At 40.4% G+C, this 21,977-nt stretch overlaps 1 protein-coding gene across 1 annotated transcript in view; it reads right to left on the reverse strand.

The window, feature by feature from the left end:
* The window catches only part of PIGN (phosphatidylinositol glycan anchor biosynthesis class N), a 477,253-nt gene that overhangs the window by 49,416 nt on the left and 405,860 nt on the right, over positions 1–21,977 (reverse strand). The gene's annotated exons all lie outside the window — the stretch shown is intronic.

Below are 21,977 nucleotides of genomic sequence, written 5' to 3' on the forward strand. Positions count from 1 at the left end.
TTCCTCGCTTGCTGGTTGCTCTAGGGGACTGAGTTTCTCCCCCCACACCGTTAGTTGGTGTGGGGGTTCTTGAAATCTCAGAGTGGATATTTTGTAAGGGTTTTTTACTGACCGCATAGATTCCCTTTTCTATTTTCTGCTATCTAGTATTAGTGGGCCTCATTTGCTGAATCTGCTTTCACCCCTGTGTATGTGCCTTCCTCTTACCTCACCGTTATTATCTGTTGGGGGCTTCTATATCTTTGGGGATTATTTCTCTGGAGGCAAGAGAGGTCTTTTCTTTCTCTCTAGGGGTAGTTAGTTCCTCAGGCTGGCTCGAGACGTCTAGGATTTTTAGGCACGTTCACCGGCTACTTCTAGTGTGTTTGGATAGGTTCAAATTTGCGGTCAGTCCAGTTTGCCACCTCCCTAGAGCTTGTTCTATGTTTGTTACTTAGCTGGAGTAATTTGTGATCCTCAACCACTAAGGATCATAACAGGGAACCAGCTGGTAGGGCCCTTTAAGGTTCTTGAAGGTGTGAAAATGACCTCAGCAAAGTAAAGAGTTTCTGACTGACAACTTTCTTCCATGGTCTAAAAAGCAGAAACGTGCCTTCAGGAACAAAATCATCTTCATGCATGACAATGAATACCTCTGAGTAATTGGCTGCTATGGGCATAAAAGGAGATAAACTCATGGTGTGGCCACCATCTTCCCCTGACCTCAACGCTATAAAGAACCTTTGGAGTATCATCAAACAAAAGATCTATGAGGGTGGGAGGCAGTTCACATCAAAACAGCAGCTCTGGGAGGCTATTCTGACTTCATGCAAAGAAATACAAGCAGAAACTCACCATAAACTCACAAGTTCAATGGATGCAAGAATTGTGAAGGTGATATCAATGAAGGGCTCCTATGTTAACATGTAACTTGGCCTGTTAGGATGTTTTGGAGTTAAATAGCTTTTTTGTTCAGTGAATGTGACCTCCTAATGCTGCAAATTCCACAAATGAGCATTTTCAGTTCTTTAAAACATATCAAATGTTTAGAAATTCTACTGTGCCTAATAATTTGGAACAGTGCATTTTGAGTTTTTATTTATTTTGGAGATTATACTGTTATCATTGGGAGGTTTCTTCAATAAAATTCGATGTATATTCTAATGGGTGATGACTTTTATTAGACTAACTGTCATTTGCACCGACCATTTAGGAAAATCCGAGAAAAATGTCATTTGCATAATAATTTGGAACATAGTGTACATTAAATAGTGCTATGGTTGTGAAGACCCCCATATACATTAAGACTAAAGACGGTCAAACTCACTGCTATTTAAGTTAATTAAAATATGACATTACTAAATATGTAGAACAAATATCACTATTTTACCTGTTATCATATTGCTTTTATACTACAGGTTATGTTATTTTATATGACATGTTCTCATCACAATCCCTAAATTCCATCATCACTGCTTTCCACAAACAGCAGCACGTGTCCTGACAGAGGCAGACAGCTCCATATAAAGTAGGCAGAGATATTTAAAAAACAAGGTCCTGTTATTTTGGATACAGTTTTGTTATTGATACAAATAATCCTGAAGCACATACATTATAAGACAGAATGTGATTGTTGGAAGCAGAGCTTCTGAGGACTGAAGATATCATCTGGCTTACAAAGCACATGTTCAACACACACCGAAAAAAGTGTACAAAACAAGGCGGATTGTCTTTTCTGCATACAAAACAGAGGGATGAAGCAGCACCAACAATCCATAAATGACTGGGTTGACAGGTATTGACTCATATTTCATGTACTATGAAACTTAATAGATGACAGTAGCACAAAAGATCATGAAGAGTGCATTCACCCAACACTACTCATGGTATGGACAACAGACCTTTTTAACAGTACACCTTTTTTTATTTTTAAAACCACAAAAAGAGGACTTGAAAATCCTCCAAAAATCTATATAAAAAAAAAAACACCAGGAAAAAGGCAGAGATGCTTACCTGCCCAGGCCTCAAAACAAATGTACTATCAGGGTGCAGTGCACCCAATTAAAGATGGTGGCTACACAGGTGCAGTAATACCAATGAGACAGCCAGCCTACAATCAGGGAGAGGCCGTAGTGGGAGTGCATTTGTTTTGAGGCCTGGGCAGGTAAGCATCGCTGCCTTTTTCCTGGTGTTTTTTTTATAGATTTTTGGAGAATTTTCTTTTTGTGATTTCAATGTTAGAGTACGACTCGCAAAACGTGGGGACCCTTCATGTGGGTTGCAAGCTTCCATATTTTGGCCATAATATCAACTAATACCTCACATATATTGCTATGTGTTTTTTGCACTCTATATCTTTTCAGGGTGCAGTTGGGCCCAGATGGCTCTGTAAACTGTGGCCTTTGTTCACACAAGATGCATTTTAGTTAGCAGCCCGCCAGATCTAAGAGTATGGGCATCATTAGTAGGCTGTAAGTCAGATGCTCTGCATCTCTTGTGTGTAAACATTGCCGCATACAGACTGTATTCTTTTTGTGCACTGGTGTACCAAATGGCCACTCCCTGATTGTAGGTTGGCTGTCTCATCGGTATTACTGCACCTGTGTAGCCGCCATCTTTAATTGGGTCCACTGCACCCTGATAGTGCATTTGTTTTGAGGCCTGGGCAGGTAAGCGTTTCTGCCTTTTTCCTGGTGTTTTCTTTACACTTTTTTTTTATTTATTTAAATTAACGTGTTTTTTACTTTAAATCATTTTACCAATTGGTTTTCATTAAAAAAAAGGTTGCACAGTTGCACTTCTACAGCTTTTGTGTTGCCCAGTTATTACTGGCTGTAAATGAATTAACTGAGGAGCAGTCAGTGAGCTTGTTCTGATAGAGTTTGTAAGTCTCTATTCACATTTGTACATCTGCAGACGTATGAGTTGGACTTATACATCAAAAACATAATCAACTGTGTGCCATATGTCAAAGAACCTGTACCTAAATTTCAACGTATACTTTGAACGTACGTAATATATACACACTGTTCAAAAAAATAGGGAACACTAACCTTCCACATCCTAGACATCACTGAATGAAATATTCCAGTTGTAAATCTTTATTCATTACATAGTGGAATGTGTTGAGAACAATAAAACCTAAAAATGATCAACATAAATCACAACTAATATAGCACAGAGGTCTGTAGTTCGAATGATGCTTGAAATCAAAGTGGAAATGAAGTTACAGGCTAATCCAACTTCAGTGGAAATGCCTCAAGACAAGGAAATGATGCTCAGTAGTGTGTGTGGCCTCCACGTGCCTGTATGATCTCCGTACAATGCCTGGGCATGCTCCTGATGAGGCGGTGGATGGTCTCATACTAATGTTTTAACTCAGGAAGAGTTCAGAAATCAATATTTTGTGGAATAACCATGATTTTTAATCACAGCTTTTATGCGTCTTGGCATGCTTGTCACCAGTCTTTCACACTGCTTTTGGGTGATCTTATGCCACTCCTGGAACAAAAATTTAAGCAGTTCTTCTTTGTTTCATGGCTTGTGACTATGCATCTTCCTCTTTATTACATTCCAGAGGTTTCCAATGGGGTTCAGGTCTAGAGATTGGGCTGGCCATGACAGGGATTCGATGTGGTGGTCCTTCATCCACACCTTGATTGACCTAAATGTGTGGCATGGTGCATTGTGCTGCTGGAAAAACCAGTCCTCAGACATACTCTGGAATGTAATCAAAAGGAAGATGGATAGTCTCAAGCCATGAAACAAAGAAGAACTGCTTACATTTTTGTACCAGGAGTGGCATAAGGTCACCCAAAAGCAGTGTGAAAGACTGGAGGAAAGCATGCCAAGATGCATGAAAGCTGTGATTAAAAATCATGGTTATTCCACAAACGAGTGATTTCTGAACTCTTCCTGTTGTTTTTGAATGATTATGAACTTTTTTTTTAATTATTTGATGTCTGCAAGCAATGCATTTTTTTGTTATTTTGACCATTTCTCATTTTTTTAAATACATACAAAATGTATTGCTTGGAACTTCGGAGACATGTTGTCAGTAGTTTACACAATAAAAGAACAATTTACATTTTACTCAAAAATATACCTATAAAGAATAAAAATCAGACAAACTGAAAATTTTGCAGTGGTCTCTTAATTTTTGACATATGTACTTATTTAAATACTTTTTTTATTCTTTTCTCAACTAGTTTTTATTAGTATAGACTGAAAAACATATATGGTATTTTAGGCTTTTTAAAGCATACTACTGTAAGTTTAAATGCGTCTCCCATTATAATAATAATAATCTTTATTTTTATATAGTGCTAACATATTCCGCAGCGCTTTACAGTTTGCACACATTATCATCACTGTCCCCGATGGGGCTCACAATCTAAATTCCCTATCAGTATGTCTTTGGAATGTGGGAGGAAACCGGAGTGCCCGGAGGAAACCCACGCAAACACGGAGAGAACATACAAACTCTTTGCAGATGTTGTCCTGGGTGGGATTAGAACCCAGGACTCCAGCGCTGCAAGGCTGCTGTGCTAACCACTGCGCCACCGTGCTGCCCGGTGAGAATAATAGGGGGGTAAATTGTCTTTCATACATATTTAGGAGAAAAAAAGTGGCAGACAGATTTTTGTACATAAAAAAAAAGCTGCAATATGACAAACTGAACAAAACAGTCAAAAGACACAAGTTATGGCGTTTCTCAAAGTCTAATACTTCATTGTTTTTAGATCTTTTAGTCAGAAGTTTCTATGGTCACTGAAGTACAATTATAAGATTTTCATAAGTTTTTAAACTTTTATTGACAAATCCATCAAGTTTATGTAAAAACTCAATATTTGTCATGAGGGTGTCACATCCCCCTGGAAGACCTGGAGTTAGACGGTCACGTTGGCTAATGGATTGCACTCTTTTTAGAGATGGTGTGTTTCATGTCCTATTTTAAATGGACTACATTCCCTCTTTTATCTTTGTGTCTAGTTTACCTTCCATGCCTCATGGAGTGGTGGAGGGAACAGATTAGGGCTTACTTAACAGGAGCAAAGCAAGGTTGGAGACCTGGGCGGGCCTCTCTACCTTCAAGAGTACCCCCTGGGACAGGGATAGCTAGGGTCCCTGCTCCAGGTATCGTTTGAGGCTCCTCTTCCTTACCGAAGACCATCATAGCGTGACCATATTTAGAGTGTTGATGTAGATGTATTACCACCTGCGTGCTGCCATTTCTGAGCAAATTCCACCTTGGTGATGAACCGATCCCGTAGCTGAATACTCTTTGGGAGTTGGTCCTTGCACTTGCTGGACTTTCTTGGGTGCACCGAAGCCTTCTTTTCCCGCTCTATAAGAATGTCATTGCCTGCGAAACCCTTTTGCTTCAAAGCAATGATGACCTCACAGGTTTCCTATGAGATAACTATGGTTAACAGTCTGGACTTCTAATTCAATAAGCATGACTGAGTGATATCAGCTGCACTGTCCTTGTTAACACTTTCTCCTAAGCTAATAAAAAGATTGCTGAAATGATGCAGCAGGGCTAAAATTCAGTTGAAATGGGGGTTTTGTGTTTCAGTTCATTTTCATGGCAATGACTTTGTAGGTTTTTGAAATTCATCTGATCACTCCTCATAACACTCTAGAGTGAATGCAAATCCCCACCATAAACATTAAAGCAGCAAGCCTTGTGAAAGCCAGAATTTGTGTCAGACCCAAAACTTTTGGGAATTAATGTATATGTCCAGAGAAAAGCACTCTAACTCTTATCTTTCTGACCACACGAAAGTTGTGCTGAATTTTGTAGTCACAAATCATTTGCGAGAAGCTCAGAAAAAGGAAGATAAGAAACTCAATTGCAAAAATGAATCTTAGATAAATACATCCCCTGAAGTAAAAAAAAAAGTCTATGAAGTTGTCTATTTCCTTTAATTGATGGCATATTGTTGATTACCTCTACACTGAATGCAATAAATACTCTATTACAGCATGCATTATGGTCCACTCATCATACACATAAATACACACTTTTCACCACATGGCACAAATGTTCCCTCGTATAACGGTCTATTAAGTCTAATTTATATGACACCTGACACTTTTCAAAAAAATAAAATAACCTGATTAAAAGTGTTCACCTACCAACACTAGAATACTACCAGACACAGTGAAATATGGAGTTCCTGCTCAAGGTGATGGACTGAAAGTTGTCCCAACCGTTGATGATACTACTATTAACAAAAAGGTTGCAGCGATGACAACAGGCCGTCTGCATTGGATGAGGAAGATTTAAATTCCTCTGTCTTCACAGCCCATATGAGATTGAGGACATTCCTGGGTCTCCACTGAATGCACGAGGGGGGGGGGGGGGATTGGGATCACTAGTGACACTGAAGCCTCTACCATCAAAGGAGTTGATGATCTCTTGAAAAGAACATCTGGTAATGAGGTTGCTTCCTTTTTAACCTTACTCCTTTTTTGAGGGGAAAACCCCAGTCTATCAGCCCCAATCATCATGAGTCAGGAAAATTGAAAACGAGAGAAAAAAACTACAAAGTTCTTCCTCATAATATCCCAACCAAAAACTACCACCTTAAAAGGCTCAAAAAGGAACGCAAACTGAGGGAAAAATAGGGAGGGGAAAATAAGGCAAATCCACCAAATTTAATATTTACCTCGAACCAACAGCCAAAAAGGACCAAAACATAAATATCTTGATCCTATCAGGATATACGTTATCTGTTCACAAAGTACAACTATTAAACACAAGGCTTTCTCTTTGCCCCAAAGCTGCTAATACGTTCGAGGTATTTTTAGATGACAATGATTTTGTTCATCAGCACACCCTAAACAGGCACTTCTTATTACAGAAGAGGAGAGGTGCTATGAAAGAGAATGGGATCGAATATCACAATGTGGGGGACAGTTCTGTAACTCCTATGGGTGACCTCCAACATGTTGATGTAAGAGGTCATTCCAACTTTTACCCATGTCGAGGTAGACATCTAAAAACTTTCCACCACCTCCTTTTAACTGAATTGAGAAATTTACCCTAATTAGTTAGAGGAAGTGACAACTTAACTCCAGCACAATGCCAAGCTCTTAGATCAAATCATGATAAGAAGTGCTGATAAAGGTGGTGGGATGGTCATCATGGAAAGAACGTGGTACATTGCTGAAATGTTACGTATATTAGGGGATTATAGATATTATTGTAAACTTGACACCACAAAATGGATAAGAATATGACTTGTTCTGTGGGGATAAATATAAAGTGGATGAAACCAGGAAGACATACACAGTACTTCAGTGTTCCAGCCATGTTTCATCTTTTATTTACTGCTCCATTGTTAAGAGTCAATAGATAAAAAATGTAAGACCATTTATCTCATTCAGTTTAAAAAAAAATGGATGCAATATGGAGGAAATACAGAACATATGAGAGGAAAAAATTGTCAATTTTATACAGATATAAAATCAGACATAAATGTAGCCTGAGGGCTCATGCAGATGTCCGTGGGCCTGGGATCTCCTGACCTGAGCTTGACAGCCTCATGGAAATGTATCATTGTCATTCTCTGGTCGGGAGACCCACGGCCAGTCCGTGTATTGCGGTCCACGATTGGACCAAGATCCACGGACATCTGTATGAGCCCTTAGTCTACAATTTCTGCATATTAATATAACAGTCAGTCTTCTAGAAACCTTTCAGAGGACACATTGGTTAATCTGCTGATCAGTTCTCTCGTCAGCTGGTGGCCATTTGAAGCCCGTCACCTAAACTAAGGGATGGGATTCAGCAACCTTTAGCTCCAGTGCAAATAGACAACACAAGAAGGCTGCAACCAGTTACAATGGCGGGTAAAACTTTGGGCATCCCTTTTAGAGATCATTTCATCTTCAACTTGCTTAACTGTTCACAATAATAGTAATTTTGACCAGGGGTGCACAAACTTTTACATACCACTGTATCTTACCAGCTACACGTGGGACAATGAGAAGGAGGTGGCAAGGCTGAGCTCAAAAATCACTGAAGTTTGGAAATACGGAGAAACATTACTGAGGTGATACAAGATTCCTAATATAGCATTTACAAAGGTATTCAGGATAAATCAAAGGATATTATTAGCACAATTTTAAATTATTTGACCCTTTTCAAAAACAAACTAAGCTTTATTTGACCACCCAAGGTCCAGTGTTGTCTCCTCCACTGGGCCAATCTCTATCGTTTGATTGCAATGGTGAAGTCACGCCAATAGTGATGCAGCCAATCACTGAGCTCAGCAGCTTGCGCCATCTGCATCAGGAAAGCCACAGAGCTCAGGGATTGGCTGCTGAGCTGTAAACATGACGTCAAAGCTGCAGCCAAACATCAAAAACCTAAGACACAGAGTTGGACCGATGAAGGGTAAGTAAAGTTCAGTTTGTTTTTTAATCCTATCTAAGCAGGAGGCAGACTTTTTTTTGAAAGGTGACCACCCCTTTAAACTCGCCAACTACAGTAGTCAGAGATAGAATAACAAAATAAATAACAGAATTATGAGGAACATTATTCAGCCAAAAGGTAGAAAACTAGATAAATATAACTACTGTGATGCACTCCATGTGTTCAATTCTATGTGCAGTAATGTGGATGAACACATGAATTCCTGATCAGAAATGTCGCCTTAGTATTCAGCCATGAGATGTGCAATGTTTGTAAAGCTGTAGTGGAAGATTAAATATAACAGTCTAGCAGGATATTAGGTTCTGAAGGATTCTACCCTGTAACCTCAATCTACTGAGCAACTAATGCCTACTTTCTTTGACTACATAATATTTATCTCCCTGCTACACCACAACCTGCTGGAAACAGCAGGACTCTTCCAGATCAAATATACCTTTATCTGGCCAGTGAGGCTCTGATCCAGCCTGCTATAATCCCGTCAAACAATCCTGTGTGCCACCTGCCTTATCCACGTGTTAAACTAAATTAAGCTTTTATGGACATGTGATATTGCTTTTCCTTTCTGGGGATGCTGGTCCCTTGAGGATATGGTGAAACTACTAGAGAACATGATCTTCTACATCTATGGAATGCTACTTGTTTTAAAGCGTACCTATAATTTCAGGAGGATTGGAAATCCAGTGAGGGATATATGATAAAATCCAGGAGAAAACTTTATTATCAAAAATAAATAAAATACAAGAACAAGGATGGAGTCATCCGGGGGCACACTGACCAACGCGTTTTGGCTAAGGCGCTTTGGTGAACCTCCTCCTACCTAGCGGGATTCTCAAAGCTTCTTGTGATTAGTAGGCCCGGCACAATGTCATCTTTGCGCATTAAGGCAACGAGACTACTAATTAGAGGCATAGCATATGATGGCAGGTAGGAGGAGGTTTATAAGGATCTTGTCCGACGTACATGAATTGCCAGTGTTCAGTGAATCTTTTTGTTCAACTGTAATGATTTTTAATCTGCATTTTCACCAGCTCTTAAACTTGTAGTTGTCTATGTCCTAATGGGTAGAAACTAGATGCTATGATGTGTACGATACACAGTAGAAAGTGGCACTCCTACTCTATTATCTCTATATAGCATGCTCTCAAAAGCATCAGTATTTAGGAAATTAGACAGCAGTACTGAGCAGTGTAGCTGTAAATCCAGTCCTGCGGTGGGATTTACACTTACTAGAAAGCAGAAGAATGGTCTGTGCCATTCTCCCTCACTCTACTCCTCCTCACACAACCGTCCCTATCCCTCCTTTTCAAGGACTTTAATACACAGCATGTAGAGTAATATGATCCCTGAATTAAGTGACAGATTTCAGCTGTATTTGAGGGCTTTTCAGAAAACAAGTATATTTCTCTTCTAAGTATTACGTTTCTTATAGTCACTTGTTTTATTTATTTACTCAGTCTGTAGAAACGATTGTTAAAATACATTGATAGTGTGGTCATGTAAAAAATGAATGTCTTCACAAATTTTGCATTTTGAGCTATTTCTCCTTCAATTTGAAAAGAAAGTAGGGTTTCTCCACTTGAGAAAGGAATTTTTCACGTTATATTCAAATGTGTATCAGTTACCTTGGTCCAACATAAGCTGGATTTCCAATAGCCAAAGTAACAGTAATGATTATAGTATCCAGTGTGGCAGGTATCTCTTTGCCAAGGACTGTGATCTTTTCGGCTTTAATAAATATTTGTCTTCTCCATGAAACAACAGTTCTGGTTTATCTTTACTTATAACCCTGCCTAATGCCATTCCTCTGCTATTCCTCCAAGAAATGTGTGACAACTGGGTGTTACTGTTTGTCTGATCGTTTATTGAACACCGTCAGATTGAGAAGATGCAGAAAAAAAGTAAGCTATTTTATCGGGCACTTATCCCAGATACAAAGAAATTGGTTTATTTACTGGTTTTATTAGCCCATGTATTCAGTTCCTCTGGAATACATTTCTGAACTTGGAACAGAGCCCAATGAAAAGATCTGATTTTCATTTATTTCTGCAATTGAAAATTCAGTTCCACCAACAGTGGAACACAATAAGGATAGCACAACCCAACAATGTGAGAGGAGAAGTAGGGGATCCATGTCAGGGTTAGCAATCCATCACTACATGTTTTCTTTCAGTTTTTTTCAAATAGATAGATTGTGCACACCCCAACTGGTCAAATTAAGCTGTCAGGTTACTCCAGGATCATGCCAGTATCGTCGTCCTGCCTCGGCCAGCTCCCTATATTCTTTTGTGTGTTAGGTTACCAGGGTAATCCAGAACATTGCTGGGATACCAGTTTTTTATAGTATGGCGCACTTTATGCCAAACTTTCATGTTCTGATTACAACTCTGCCCTCGACTCTATGACAAACCCAGCTCTGCTATATCACTGAGTCAGGAGTTCTTACCTGCTGCCAGCTGGGAATCGGTCTCTGTCACAAATTCAGCTCTGCTATGCCATTGTCAGCTGTGCATAGGACCTTGTGAAATTCAGCTTTGCTATATTGCTGGCTGAAATCCTGCTGCTCTTCCATCAGCTAAGTGTTGGACTTCTGCAAATTCTAAGCTACTTTGCTGGTTCATTCCTGGCTTAGAGCCTCCTGCATTAACCCAGCACTACTCCAGGTTCCACATTGACAAGTCTCCTTTACTTCCCTATGAACTAAAACTATATTGCCTGTTGACATTTTTTTTGGTCTCATCAGATCCTTTACTTTACAGTTGTGCTCAAAAGTTCACAAAACCCGGCAGAATTTTTGTTTTCATAGCTTTTTTTCAGAGAATAACACCAAAACTTTTTCTCCACTCATGGTTAGTGGTTCGGTAAAGCCATTTATTGTCAAACTACTGTGTTTTCTCTTTTTAAATCAGAATGACACCCAAAACATCCAAATAACCCTGGTCAAAAGTTCACATACCCTGGTGATTTTGGCCTGATAACATGCACACAAGTTGACACCAATGGGTTCGACTGGCTACTAAAGGTAACATCTTTGTAATCAGAGTGTGTGCATAAAAGCTGAGTGAATTTCTGGGATCCAGACAGACTCTTGCATCTTTCATCCAGCCACTGACGTTTCTGGACTGTGAGTCATGGGGAAAGCAAAAGAATTGTCAACAGATCCATGGGAAAAGGTAGTTGAATTTTATAAAACAGGAAAGGGACACAACAAGATATCCAAGGAATTGATAATGCCAGTCAACAGCGTTCAAACTGTGATTAACCAATGGAAAATCAGGGGCTCTGTAAAAACAAAACCATGGTCAGGTAGACCAATAGAAATTTTGTCAACAACTACCAGGAAAATTGTCTGGGATGCAGAGAAAAATCAATAAATAACCAGCTGAAATACAGGACTCTCTGAACTAGCGGTGTGGCTGTTTCAAGATGCACAATAAGGAGGCACCTGAAGAAAAATGGGCTGCATGGTTGAGTCGCCAGAAGAAAGCCATTACTGTGCAAATATCACAAAGTATCTCACCTACAAAACACAAAACAGCACAGAGACAAGCCTCAAAACTTCTAGAACAAGGTAATTTGGAGTGATGAGACCAAAATTGAACTTTTTGGCTACAACCATAAAAGTTACATTTGGAGAGAGGTCAACAAGGTCTATGATGAAAGGAACACCATTCCTACTGTAAAGCACGAGGTGCATTGCTGATGTTTTAGGGATGTGTGAGCTAGAGGCACAGGAAACTTGGTCAAAGTTGAAGGAAAGATGAATGCAGCACGTTACAGCAAATACTGGAGGCAAATTTGCAATCACCAGCCCGGAAGCTGCCCATGGGACGTACTTGGACGTTCCAACATGACAACGATCCAAAACACAAGGCCAAGTCGACCTGTCATTGGCTACAGCAGAACAAAGTGAAGGTTCTGGAGTGGCCATCTCAGTCTCCTGACCTCAATATCATTGAGCAACTCTGGGGAGATCTCAAGTGCACAGTTCATACTAGACAGCCCAGGAATTTACAGGAACTGGAGACTTTTTGCCTAGAAGAGTGGGCAGCTTTACCATCTGAGAAAATAAAGAACCTCATCTACAACTACCACAAAAGACAGCCCCCCGAGGAAGCTCAAAACATGAAACGTGCATCGAGGCTATCTGTCTGACACCTCTAGTGGGAGATCACATCATGGGTAAGCACAACTGGCAGCAGCTCACTTAGTTTATTGTTGCACTTTACGGGTTAGTGCAATCTGGGTGGGGGTAGGAGGGACTTGGTAGAGTTATATGGATGGGCCTCTTGGCTACTAAGCTTATGGTTTTTACATCTTCTCCTACCCTAGTAGTTTCAGCATTACTTGTGCCCCACCCAATGGAGCATTTGCTCCATATGCTGCGTTGTTGGCACCTTTACATGTATAATGTATGTGTCTCCATATAGGTGTGTCTTTCAGTCATTAACCTTATCCTCATCACTAGTATCAGTTGTATTTTTTACCTTTGGTCTTTGAATTTTGTTAATAAAATGTGTATGTTTTATAATGAAATGGCTGATGTTATGATTATCTATGGGGCATTATGCTCTCGGTTGATTTCTAGGACTACATAAAAGACTTTAAGTTGTCATTGATGTTAGAGGGGGCAAAACACGGTATTAAGACATGGGGTATGTAAACTATTGATCAGGGTCATTTGAATGTTTGGGTTGTCATTACGATTTAAACAGAGAAAACACAGTAGTTTGACAATACATGGCTTCACCCAACCACTAACCATGAGTGGAGAAAAAGTTTTGGTGTTATCATTCGTATTCTCTGAAAAAAAGGCCACAAAAGCAAAAATTCTGCAGGGGTATGTAAACTTTTGAGCACAAATGTAGTTTGCTCGTCCGGCCACCATTCTCCTACCACTGATTCCATTACTTAATTTGGATTCCAATACTGTACAATCATTATCAGTCTGTGCGAAATAACTTGCTCTTTCAGATCGAGGGCATGTCATATCCATTTATTCATAAATTCACAGACGTCTTGTGTTCTAGAATTGTTATATCATGGGGAATACAAGTATTTACCCAAAAAGGAACATTTGGAGATTTTTGATTCATATGCAAACTCCGGTTTCCTATATTTTACTGTGATTATTTTGTGAATTTAGTTATGATGACTGTATGCATCTGCATTATACTACTACACTGTATTAACATATTCTAAAGGAACCTGTTGGATTGCACAAATAGTATACTATGGAGTATTAGATTAAGAATTAAATATGGTGTTGACAAAACAATGGAAAAGAGTAATATATTAGAAATCTGGAAGTAAAGCTAAGCATAAACAGGTCAACATTGCCATAAGGATCAGAACACAATTCCTAATTTGATAAGAAAATTTGGGTGGTCAGAGTAAAGTAATTAAGTTCATTACATTTCAAGGCTGAAACTGAAAAAAGTGTTTCTAAATTATGGGAGGAGAAGAAGGAGGGGACACACAAACAACATTCTTATGTATAATGCATTTTCAGTGTGTCTTCTGGAAACTCAAGCACATGGATTGGATGGAATGGTTAGTCAATTTAAAGCAACCATTAAATTTCAGATTGTAAAAGTATGCACTAGTTGCTTCATGAAAACCAGTCACCTAAGATCAATACTAATCCCAAATTTGGGAGGTGTTGCACACTTCGAAACTGTAATCATTAGTCAATTTTGTAAGACCCTCCCAAATGAATGGGGCCATGCTGCAGTTCCCTGCATTGTCAAGTGGGGCTGTGTCTTCTTCACTCATGACTGGCAGAAGCCCCCAAGGTCAGACCCCAACGATCTTAAGCAACATATTTCAAGCAAAATGCAATTACTTCATAAAGTTTTGTGCACACGTTGAGCATTTGAGCATTTGCAGCAGATTTTTCTGCACTCAAAACCAGAGTTTTGGCAGAATAAAATGCAGCATAAAATTCACAAGGTGTTGACGATTTTTTTTTTTTTTTACGTGTTTTTACCCCATTTGTTTAGATGGGTGAAAAAAGGACATGTGGATTTGAAATCTCAAAGCCTTTTTTCAAATTTGCATCAAGGAAAAAATAAGCAGCTTATGCATGAGATTTCATAAATCTCATTCAGTTTGCTGGTACGGCAACATAATCATTGAAAAACGTGCAAAAAAAATAGTGTGTGAACAAGCCCTAAGATGGGAAAAAAGGCTCTTCAAGGGTAACCAACTGTTTTTAATTACCGTACTCCTCATGGGACAGGGTCTTATGTAGCACATTTTATCAACCCCTTGTAAATGCGTATTTAGCAATGTACAAAACTATTTTTTCAATGAACAATAATTTTTATTAATCTGACTTCTGATGTGTACTTTCTTATGTATGTTACAAATGCCTCTAATCCATAATCGGAAGATGTCTCCTGGCTTCTTCCATCATTTCTACTATCCATTAGATACCTTTTCTAAATGTCTGTGTGTTCTACCCTTAGCTCCTTTTATAAAGGCAAAAATAAAATTAAATTGTAGTGAAGTTAATTACACTTTATGATCACAAGTGCAAGAGAAACACATTAAAAAGGTAAATTATATTCTTAAAGAATAAGTATTTCATCTTGGATAATCTGCAATAAAGTCAATATTTGGCCAAAAGAATCTCCATTTTAGCTCGGATCATCTGTAAATCTAACAAATAGCTTTCTTGCGGTTTAGAAAGAGCACAGTTTAAGAGAGTGATTTCAGTAGTATGGCTAGCAATTCTGGTAAAGAATTAATCTACAGCGAGATAATACATCCTTTTGTAGCAAATCGGTGCCAGGCAGAGCTCATCATCTAGCTCAAGCTTTAAAGTAATGCGCTGATTACGCATGCCGGCCGCGGCCATCAAGTATGCACGCTGATTGGTGGTCATTTAATGGTCTGTTTAGGCAGGCCAATCGCAATAGTAGGGCCAAAAATAACCATTAACCCCTTCACGCCGCGGCCCTTTTTCGTTTTCGTTTTTCGCTCCCCTCCTTCCCAGAGCCATAACTTTTTTAATTTTCTGTCAATATGGTCATGTGAGGACTTGTTTTTTGCGGGAGGAGTTGTACTTTTGAACGAAACCATTGGTTTTACCATGTCTTGTACTAGAAAACGGGAAAAAAATTCCAAGTGTGGCGAAATTGCAAAAAAAGTGCAATCCCACATGTGTTTTTTGTTTGGCTTTTTTGCTAGGTTCAATAAATGCTAAAACTGACCTGATATTGATATTATGATTCTCCAGGTCATTATGAGTTCATAGACACCTAACATGTCTAGGTTATTTTTTTTATCTAAGTGGTGAAAAGAAATTCAAAACTTTGCAAAAAAAAAAAAAGCGCCATTTTCCGATACCCATAGCGTCTCCATTTTTCGTGATCTGGGGTCAGGTGAAGGCTTATTTTTTGCGTGCCGACCTGACGTTTTTAATGATACCGCTTTTGTACAGATACGCTCTTTTGATCGACCATTATTGCATTTTAATGCAATGTCGCGGCGACCAAAAAAATGTAATTCTGGTGTTTCGATTTTTTTTCTCACTACGCTATTTAAGGTTAATGCTTTTTTTTATTGATAGATCGGGCAATTCTGAATGCGGCGATACCAAATATGTGTAGGTTTGATTTTTTTATTGTTTTACTTTGGATGGGGCGAAAGGGGGGTGATTTAAACTTTTATATTTTTTTCATTTTTTTCATATTATTAAAAACATTTTTTTTTTACTTTTGCCATGCGTCAATAGCCTCCATGGGAGGCTAGAAGCTGGCACCTCTCGATCGGCTCTGCTACATAGCAGCAATCATCAGATCGCTGCTATGTAGCTGAAATGCAGGCTGGGCTGTCTCCACATCACAGCAGAGGCAGGAGGTCGGCGCCATCTTTCTTCAGCCCACAGTGTGTGAGCTCCACTGTGACTTGAGAGCTGCGCTGTTATAGGAGAGACAGCTCCAGCTGCTTCTCCTTTCACACTGTCAGCAGTCGGCCGTTCCCTGTCCTCTGCTATGCTGCCTGGTGTGTGGCTGTGATCTCTAGAATCACTAGAGAGGGTGAAGTGCTGCGGTCTGATGTCCTCAGGAGCTGCAGAGAGGTAACAGAGGGGGAGGGGGAGAATCTCTGTGCTGCTCCAACCCTGCCTCTCACTGTAGCTCCTCACAGGACATCAGACCGTGTATCTATCACTATACTGTGCTGAGCCGTGTATCTATTCCTCTCCTGTGTGATATTGTCTGCTGAGCAGTGTGTCTAATCCTCTCCTGTGTGATATTGTCTGCTGAGCTATGTATCTAATCCTATCCTGTTTGATACTGCCTGCTGTGCCATGTACCTAATCCTATCCTGTGTGATACTATGCTGAGCTGTCTATCTAATCCTATCCTGTGTGATACTGTCTGCTGAGCCGTGTATCTAATCCTATCCTGTGTGATACTGTGCTGAGCCGTGTATCTAATCCTATACTGTGATACTGTATGCTGACCTGTGTATCTAATCCTATACTGTGCTGACCTGTGTATCTAATCCTCCTGTGGAATACTGACTGCTGAGCCGTGTATCTAATCCGCTCCTATGTGATACTGTCTGCTGAGAAGTGTATCTAATAATCCTCTCCTGTGTGATACTGACTGCTGAGCCATGTATCTAATCCTATCCTGTGTGATACGGTCTGCTGAGCCGTGTATCTAATCCTATCCTGTGTGATACTGTCCTGAGCCGTGTATCTAATCCTATACTGTGATACTGTATGCTGACCTGTGTATCTAATCCTATACTGTGCTGACCTGTGTATCTAATCCTCCTGTGGAATACTGACTGCTGAGCCGTGTATCTAATCCGCTCCTATGTGATACTGTCTGCTGAGACGTGTATCTAATAATCATCTCCTGTGTGATACTGACTGCTGAGCCATGTATCTAATCCTATCCTGTGTGATACAGTCTGCTGAGCCGTGTATCTAATCCTATCCTGTGTGATACGGTCTGCTGAGCCATGTATCTAATCCTATCCTGTGTGATACTGTCTGGTGAACCGTGTATCTAATCCTCTCCTATGCACTCCTCTCCCCCCTGCATGTCTTTCCCCATTGCACACACAACTCAATGCGTGCGATAACAGGAGCTGCAGGGGTCATGCTGCGTTATGTGAGATCTATATGACGGTATTATGTGATCTGTATGGTGGTATTATGCTTGATCAGTATTGTGAGAATTATATGGTGGTATTGTGTGTGATCTATATGGCGGTATTATGTGAGAACACTGGCAGCATTATGTGTGATCTATATGGCGGTATTATGTGAGAACACTATGGCAGTATTATGTGTGATCTATATGGCGGTATGTGAGAACACTGGCGGTATTATGTGTCATCTATATGGTGGTATTATGTGAGAACTGTATGACAGTATTGTGTGATCTATTTGATAGTATTGTGTGTGATCTATATGGCGGTACTATGTGAGAAAACTATGGCAGTATTATCTTCAGAAAGCGGACCCATTCTATGGTGGTCCTGGTTGAGCACCTGCACACGGGTCTGGGGTAATAGAGGGGGCAGCATGACCTCCAGTTAGGTGCAGTCAGGGGAAGGCTGGTGAGGCAGCTGAAGAGAGGGGTCTCATGTTTATCGTTACTATATGGCTACATTTCCTTCCCAGTGTCACCCCGGACTGCGCCTGTCGCCTCGCTTTCACACATCGCCAGGACAGGATGGAGAAGACAGGATCTGAGGAGGGGAATGGGGTCTTTGCATGCAAAGTCTGGATCAGAACAGGCCATCAATCCGCAGAAATGTTTCCTGGATTTCTGTGGAGCAGACAAGCAGACGGTCCATCCATGTGTATAAAAGACAGCGCTCTATGTAAATCCCTGGCTGCTCCGCGCACTGAACATGGTGCCCCCCCCATAGACCAGCACACTGCTCTCCTGAAATACTCTGTGCTGCTGTCACCCTGCTCCCTCCACCACATATCTCCCAGAATCCTTGCTGGCTGCCATCCTCGGTGACTGTCTACTTGTCAGTATAAGGCTGCTTTCACACTAGCATCGGTACGGGCCCGTCACAGTGCGTCGGGCCGACGTACCGACGCATGCTGTGAAAGAAATGCCCGACGTGGGCAGCGGAAGCAGTCTTACGACGCTTCTGCTGCCCCATTGCAAGGTCCGGGGAGGAGGGGGCGGAGTTTCGGCCGCGCATGCGCGGTCGAAAATGGCGGACTCGACGCACAAAAAAAGTTACATGTAAGGTTTTTTTGTGACGGCGGTCCACCAAAACCGTCGCACGACGGTTGCGATGTGTGGCAATACGTCGCAATGCGTCGGTAATGTTAGTCTATGGGGAAAAAACGCAACTTTGCAGGATGCGTTTTTTCTCCTAAACGACACATTGCAACGTATTGCAAACGACGCTAGTGTGAAAGTAGCCTAAGGCTGCCGTCACACTATCAGTATTTGGTCAGTATTTTACCTCAGTATTTGTAAGCCAAAACCAGGAGTGGGTGATAAATGCTGAAGTGGTGCATATGTTTCTATTATACTTTTCCTATAATTGTTCCACTCCTGGTTTTGGCTTACAAATACTGATGTAAAATACTGACCAAATACTGCTAGCCTTACTCTGCAGTCACCAACAAAATGGCTGCTCACTGGGTTCCTGAATATCATCCTCTCTTATCCCTTAGCAAACACGCAGAAGGGGAGGAGAGGAGACATCACATGTCAGCAGACTCCGCCCATAATTACTGCAGTGCTGTAATGTGAGCTATTTGTACACTAGGTTTTTCTGATATCTCATTAGCTGCTCCCCCTAGTGTTTACAAGTGGAAATTCCAAAACTTTTCAAATTATTTTTCATATTTTACTAAATTATAAACAAATGATAATATTTTTTAAGAAAATGTAAACATTAATTCTTTACATTTTTCAATTGCTGTAAAAAAAATTTTTTTGATGGCACCTTCCCTTTAAAGAAAATCCTAAGTCACCAATTGCCTCCAGAAGTGACATAATTGTTAAATTGAGTTCACCTTTGTGAAATTTATTCTCAGGATAACAACAGCTTTTCTGTGAAGGTCTCAAAGATTTGTTTAAGAACATTAGGGATCAAACAGCATCATGAAAACCAAGAACCACGCCAGACAGGTCAGGGATAAAGTTGTGTGGTAGAGTAAATAAGGGTTTGGTTATATAAAGAAAAAAAATAGCCCAAGCTCTGAACACATGGGGCACTGTTCAATATATCATCATGGCTGCCCATCTAAACTGACATCCCAAGCAAGGAGAGCACTAATTAGAACAGCAGCCAAAAGGCCCATCGTCACACTGCAGAAATCCTTAGTTCAGGTGGGAGAATCTGTCTACAGAACTCCACAAATCTGGACTTTATGGAAAAGTGGCAAGAAAAAAGCCATTTTTTTGAAAGCAAGCCATGAGAAGCTACGCTTACATAAAGCCATGTAGGGGACACAGTTAGTATGTGTAAGCAGGACTGAGACCAAAGTAGAACTTTTTAGGCTTCATGCAAAACGCTGTGTGTGATGGAAAACTAGTACTGCACATTACTCTGAAAACATCATCCTCACATCAAACATGGTGGTGGCAACATCAAAACATATTCATGTGTTTGAATGGCCCAGTCAAAGTCCAGACGTAAATCCAATGAAAATCTGTGGCAAGACTTGAAAATTGCTGTTCACAGATGTTCTCCATTCAATCTCACTGAGGCTACTTTCACACTAGCATCGTGCACTGCAAGTCGCTATGCGTTGTTTTGGAGAAAAAAAAGCATCCTGCAAAAGTGCTTGCAGGATGCGTTTTTTCTCCATTGACTTGCATTAGCGACGCAGTGCGACGCATTGCCGCACGTCGCAACCGTCGTGCGACGGTTGCGTCGGACCGTCGCCACCAAAAAACGTTGCTTGTAACGTTTTTTGATGCGTCATTCCCGTCTTTTCTGACCGCGCATGCGCGGCCGGAACTCCCCCCGCCTCCCCGCACCTCACAATGGGGCAGCGGATGCGTTGAAAAACAGCATCCGCTGCCCCCGTTGTGCGGCGCTTGCACAGTATGCGTCGGTGCACTGCAACGTCGCATTGCGACGTGCAGTGCACGACGCTAATGTGAAAGTAGCCTGAGCTAGAGCCAGTGTGTAAATACTTTAGCCTCTAGATATGCAAAGCTAGTAGAGACATACCCCAAAAGAGATGCAGCAGTAATTGCAGCGAATGGTGGTATTACAAAGTATTGCCTCAAATTGCTGAAAACAAATGAATGTCACAATTTTTAGATTTATATTTTTAAAATATTTAGAAAACAGTGTATCATTCCATTTACACTTTAGAAACACTTTCTACTTTGTGTTGGTATAGCACATAAAATCCAAATAAAAAACATTTAAGTTTGAGGGTGTAATATAAAAAAATGTGGAAAAGTTAATGGGTATGAATACATTTTCAAGGCACTGTATATGTCTCTGGAAGTGCATTCAGATATGATAATGCACTTACAGCTCCTCAACCTCGTTTTACATTCCCTGCCATGCATCGGAGCCAACGGCCTGTTAATCAAGAGGTTAGTGGCAGTATGCACAGGATATAGCATTAGGCTAAGGAGCTGTACGTGCATAGTCATGCCCCAATGCACTGCCGGACAAATACAGCTCTGGCAAAAATTAATAGACCACTGCTAAATTTTCAGCTTCTCTGATTTTTCTCTTTATAGGTATATTTTTGAGTAAATTGTTATTTTATTCTATAAACTTCAGACATGTCTCCAAATTTCCTAGCAATAAATGTTGTATTTTTTTTCTGAAAAGGAGAAATGGTCAAAATTAAAAAAAGAAAAAACAGTGCTTTCAGACCGCAAATAATGCAAAGAAAACAAGTTCATAATCATTTAGAAACAACAATACTAATGTTTTAACTCAGGAAGAGTTCAGAAATCAATATTTTATGGAATAACCATGATTTTTAATCACAGATTTCATGCATCTTGGCATGCTTTCCACCAGTCTTTCACACTGCTCCTGGGGCAAAAATGTAAGCAGTTCTTCTTTGTTTGATGGCTTGTGACTATCCATCATCCTCTTGATTACATTCCAGAGGTTTTCAATGGGGTTCAGGTCTGGAGATTGGGCTGCCCATGACAGGGTTTTGATGTAGTGGTCTCTTAATTTTTGCCAGAGCTGTATATACAGAACTTATTTATTTAATAAAATGTAGGCCAAAATGCAGATTTAGTGTGTAAAAAATTAAGTACATGCCATAAATCGATTGCTTATCGTACTGTCTTGAGCAACAATAACATGAAATAATCATCAATATGTCTCTCACATTGTTTTAGAGTAATTTCGTCCCACGCTTCTTTGTAATATTTATTAAAGAAGTTATCCAACACTTGGACACCCCCTTCTCATACTCCACGCTTGGACCCAATAAAATAAAAAAGCCTATACTCACCTTCCATGCCGGCGCCGTTCCAGCAGTGTGGTACTCACTCTCCATGGGGCTCAGGTGTGGTTGTTGTGATGCCCGGGGCCCAATCAGCGCTGGCGTCACTGTCCCCGC

The sequence above is a fragment of the Ranitomeya variabilis genome, chromosome 6 (assembly GCF_051348905.1).
Source record: "Ranitomeya variabilis isolate aRanVar5 chromosome 6, aRanVar5.hap1, whole genome shotgun sequence".
Classification (NCBI taxonomy): Eukaryota; Metazoa; Chordata; class Amphibia; order Anura; family Dendrobatidae; genus Ranitomeya; species Ranitomeya variabilis.